Source organism: Styela clava, chromosome 7, assembly GCF_964204865.1.
Source record: "Styela clava chromosome 7, kaStyClav1.hap1.2, whole genome shotgun sequence".
Lineage (NCBI taxonomy): Eukaryota > Metazoa > Chordata > Ascidiacea > Stolidobranchia > Styelidae > Styela > Styela clava.
Window position 1 is genome coordinate 20,312,203 of NC_135256.1, and position 5,000 is coordinate 20,317,202.

The 5,000-nt window shown below is 57.7% G+C and overlaps 2 non-coding genes and 1 pseudogene across 2 annotated transcripts; all 3 read left to right on the forward strand.

The window, feature by feature from the left end:
• Positions 1 to 1,249: 1,249 nt before the first annotated feature.
• Positions 1,250 to 3,059, forward strand: LOC144425305 (small subunit ribosomal RNA). Its single transcript, XR_013477449.1, has one exon. It is a non-coding gene; the product is annotated as a small subunit ribosomal RNA (ribosomal RNA).
• Positions 3,060 to 3,357: 298 nt separating this feature from the next.
• On the forward strand, positions 3,358 to 3,511 carry LOC144425355 (5.8S ribosomal RNA). Its single transcript, XR_013477495.1, has one exon. It is a non-coding gene; the product is annotated as a 5.8S ribosomal RNA (ribosomal RNA).
• A 288-nt stretch (positions 3,512 to 3,799) lies between these two features.
• Positions 3,800 to 5,000, forward strand: part of LOC144425389 (large subunit ribosomal RNA) — a 3,695-nt pseudogene continuing 2,494 nt past the window's right edge.

Below are 5,000 nucleotides of genomic sequence, written 5' to 3' on the forward strand. Positions count from 1 at the left end.
GAAAGAGCGGTGCTGGGCCGGTCGGAGCGCACCCTTTTCTCGGTGGCTGGCGGGCGAGAGAGTGCTGCGTCGCCGGCATCGGCGTCGAAAGAAGCCGAGCCGAAAAAAGTTAAAGTACAAACGTGCAAGCATACTAACCTAACCCTAGGTAAGGCATGTCAGAGCGAAAGACAGTAATTTCGAATGAGCCAAGAAAGAGCGGTGCGGGGCCGGTCGGAGCGCACCCTTTTCTCGGTGGCTGGCGGGCGAGAGAGTGCTGCGTCGCCGGCATCGGCGTCGAAAGAAGCCGAGCCAAAAAAAGTTAAAGTACAAACGTGCAAGCATACTAACCTAACCCTAGGTAAGGGATGTCAGAGCGAAAGACAGTAATTTCGAATGAGCCAAGAAAGAGCGGTGCGGGGCCGGTCGGAGCGCACCCTTTTCTCGGTGGCTGGCGGGCGAGAGAGTGCTGCGTCGTCGGCATCGGCGTCGAAAGAAGCCGAGCCAAAAAAAGTTAAAGTACAAACGTGCAAGCATACTAACCTAACCCTAGGTAAGGGATGTCAGAGCGAAAGACAGTAATTTCGAATGAGCCAAGAAAGAGCGGTGCGGGGCCGGTCGGAGCGCACCCTTTTCTCGGTGGCTGGCGGGCGAGAGAGTGCTGCGTCGTCGGCATCGGCGTCGAAAGAAGCCGAGCCAAAAAAAGTTAAAGTACAAACGTGCAAGCATACTAACCTAACCCTAGGTAAGGGATGTCAGAGCGAAAGACAGTAATTTCGAATGAGCCAAGAAAGAGCGGTGCGGGGCCGGTCGGAGCGCACCCTTTTCTCGGTGGCTGGCGGGCGAGAGAGTGCTGCGTCGCCGGCATCGGCGTCGAAAGAAGCCGAGCCAAAAAAAGTTGAAGTACAAACGCGATGCTAATGAGCGAGCCGTTGTCTCGACTAATATGTAGGGGGCGTTCGATCGAGCGTCTGGCTTGAGCGCTTGTCGGCCTAGCAGAACGGTCGCATTGTTATGCCCGGGTTTTAGGCACCGCTGCAGGCGGCCGGCAGAGCTCTTGTTTGTGCGAAACTGAATGGATCGAGCCCGAGAGAGGGCGAGCAAAGAAAAAACGCAAATCGCTCCGCCTGGCACTGCCGGCGAGAGCGTGGACGTCGCGGCCAGCGACTGTCGAAGCTGAGTACGGCCGCAGGCGATCGCCTCGGTCTTAAACGAATGCGACGAGCACGCGCCGGGCGGCCCAGCAAGGGCCGAGCGCAGCTGTCGCAGCTATCTGGTTGATCCTGCCAGTAGTGATATGCTTGTCTCAAAGATTAAGCCATGCAGGTGCAAGTACGAGTTCTCGTAAAGCGAAACTGCGAATGGCTCATTAAATCAGTCTTGGTTTATTTGGTCTCGTAAGCGAAGTGGATAACTGTGGTAATTCTAGAGCTAATACATGCATTAAGCGCCGACTTCGGGAGGCGCGCTTTTATCAGATCAAAACCGACCGGGTTCGTCCTGTGACGTTTGATGACTCTGGATAACCACGCGGATCGTACGGTCTCTGCACCGACGACGTATCATTCAAGTGTCTGCCCTATCAACTGTCGAAGGTACGCTACGTGCCTACCTTTGTGATAACGGGTAACGGGGAATCAGGGTTCGATTCCGGAGAGGGAGCCTGAGAAACGGCTACCACATCCAAGGAAGGCAGCAGGCGCGCAAATTACCCATTCCCGACACGGGGAGGTAGTGACGAAAAATAACAATACAGGACTCTAACGAGGCCCTGTAATTGGAATGAGTACATCCTAAAACTCTTAACGAGTATCCATTGGAGGGCAAGTCTGGTGCCAGCAGCCGCGGTAATTCCAGCTCCAACAGTGTATGCTAAAGTTGTTGCGGTTGAAAAGCTCGTAGTTGGATTTTGGGCGAGCGCCGCCGGTCCGTCGCAAGGCGTGTCACTGGTTGCGTTCGCCTCACCTTCGGTTCTCCGTCGGTGCTCTTGACTGAGTGTCGGCGGTGGCCGATAAGTTTACTTTGAAAAAATTAGAGTGTTCAAAGCAGGCTGTTCGCCTGCATAGTGTTGCATGGAATAATGGGATAGGACCTCGGTTCTATTTTGTTGGTTTTCGGAGCACGAGGTAATGATTAAGAGGGACAGACGGGGGCGTCCGTACTCTGCCGTTAGAGGTGAAATTCTTGGATCGGCGGAAGACGAACTACTGCGAAAGCATTCGCCAAGAATGTTTTCTTTAATCAAGAGCGAAAGTCAGAGGTTCGAAGACGATCAGATACCGTCCTAGTTCTGACTATAAACGATGCCAACTAGCGATCGGGAGGCGTTACCATGACGACCTTTCCGGCAGCTTCCGGGAAACCAAAGTCTTTGGGTTCCGGGGGAAGTATGGTTGCAAAGCTGAAACTTAAAGGAATTGACGGAAGGGCACCACCAGGAGTGGAGCCTGCGGCTTAATTTGACTCAACACGGGGAAACTCACCCGGCCCGGACACAGGTAGGATTGACAGATTGAGAGCTCTTTCTTGATTCTGTGGGTGGTGGTGCATGGCCGTTCTTAGTTGGTGGAGCGATTTGTCTGGTTAATTCCGATAACGAACGAGACTCTGGCATGCTAAATAGTTACGCGACCTTCTCGGTCGGCGTCTAACTTCTTAGAGGGACTAGTGGCGTTTAGCCACACGAGATTGAGCAATAACAGGTCTGTGATGCCCTTAGATGTCCGGGGCCGCACGCGCGCTACACTGAGTGAAGCAGCGAGTGTCTAACCTAGGCCGAAAGGTCCGGGTAACCCGTTGAACCTCATTCGTGATTGGGATAGGGACTTGCAATTGTTTCCCTTGAACGAGGAATTCCCAGTAAGCGCAAGTCATCAACTTGCGTTGATTACGTCCCTGCCCTTTGTACACACCGCCCGTCGCTACTACCGATTGAATGGTTTAGTGAGATCCTTGGATCGGCCCCGTCGCGGCTGGCAACGGCCGCGTCGGCGTGTCGAGAAGACGATCAAACTTGATCATTTAGAGGAAGTAAAAGTCGTAACAAGGTTTCCGTAGGTGAACCTGCGGAAGGATCATTACCGAAGGTGGTGGTAGGCCCCGGCCGACCGCGCACTGAATTGTCTTTGGGTGCCGCCGAGAGGGCGGCCGTCAATCGGGGTTCCGCCCCGTGCGACACGCGTAACACGTTGGCATAGCAAGGCAGCCGAGTGCGATGGTGGCTTCTGGGCACCGCGCTCGATGTGCCGCCGGCCCAGCCCGGCGGTCGCTCGGCGCCGTTTGTTGGTGTTTTTGTGCAGTTGTTGTCGGTGGTGGTTTTGTGGTCGATCCCACAGTGTGACGTCCGCGCGCTTCGGCGCCGGGCGAAACGTCGAGGACGACTCTTAACGGTGGATCACTCGGCTCGCGAGTCGATGAAGGACGCAGCCAAGTGCGAGAAGTAATGTGAATTGCAGAACACATTGAACGTCGACCTTCTGAACGCGAATTGCGGTCTCGGGTCAATCCCGGGACCGCGTCTGCCTCAGGGTCGCGTTCGTCCTCACCCGAGGGCCGTCGCCTGGCCTCTGCGAAGACGGCCGGGCGTCGCCCCAAGTTGAAGCGGTCGCCGAGCTTTCTCGGCGCGACCGCGTGTCCCGTACACCGCCGGCCCCTCGACGTGTTCAACTACGTTCGAGGGGCGGGTCCAGGTCGGTCGGTCCGGTCACGAGATCAAGACCGACCGTGGGCCAAGGCGGCGACGGTACGCGCTCGGTCGGCGCCGGCGGCGACGACTTGCGATGCCAGCGGGCCGTGTAAGAAGCGGCCCGCTTGACACATACGACCTGAGTTCAGGCGAGAGCACCCGCTGAATTTAAGCATATTATTAAGCGGAGGAAAAGAAACCAACAGGGATTCCCTGAGTAACGGCGAGTGAACCGGGAAGAGTCCAGCGTCGAATCTGCGCGCTTTTCGAGCGCGCCGAGTTGTGACGTACGGAAGTCCCAGTGCGGCTGACGGCGAGCGCCGGTGTCCTTCTGATCGAGGCCTCGTCCCACGGCGGGTGTTAGGCCCATAGGGGCGCTTGCCTTGGCCGCTTCGGGTCTTCTCGGAGTCGGGTTGTTTGGGAATGCAGCCCAAAGCGGGTGGTAAACTCCACCTAAGACTAAATACGGTCGCGAGACCGATAGCGGACAAGTACCGTGAGGGAAAGTTGAAAAGCACTTTGAAGAGAGAGTTCAAGAGTACGTGAAACCGTTGAGAGGCAAACGGGAGGGCCCGTCAGGTCGCCGGCTCGCTTTCAGTTGGGTGCGGGGGCGCGCCGTCTCGGTTCGCGGACGCTTAAGGCGCCGCTACCGAGTCGGCTCGCGCACCGTCTCAGCGCACTAGCGACCGGCGCGGGTCACGACCGGTTTGCCGTCGGTCTAAGTCCCCGCGCGAAGGTGGCCTCCGCTCCGGCGGGGGTGTTACAGCGCGCGGGCGGTGCGGCCCGGCGGCGGATCGAGGAAAGGATGCCGCGCGCTCTCTGTGTGCGGCCGTCGCCGTTCGGCTGGCTTGTCGTTCGCCTGCACTGTACGCAGTGCCGGTGTTCGGCGGGCTGCCGCTTCGGTGGCGCGCCGTCGACGCGCTCGGGGTCCGTGGCCACGTCGGCCACCCTCCCGACCCGTCTTGAAACACGGACCAAGGAGTCTAACATGAGCGCGAGTCGTCGAGTGGTTCGAGACTCGCAGGCGAAATGAAAGTGAAGGCGGCCTTTGGCCGAACGAGGTCGGACCCGGAGCCCCGTGCGGGCGCCGGCGCACGACCGGCCGATCGCACCCGCTCTGCCGGGGCGGTCGCGCAAGAGCGTCCATGTTGGGACCCGAAAGATGGTGAACTATGCCTGGGAAGGTCGAAGCCAGAGGAAACTCTGGTGGAGGACCGTAGCGATTCTGACGTGCAAATCGATCGTCCTATTTGGGTATAGGGGCGAAAGACTAATCGAACCATCTAGTAGCTGGTTCCTTCCGAAGTTTCCCTCAGGATAGCTGGCGCTTTGTCGC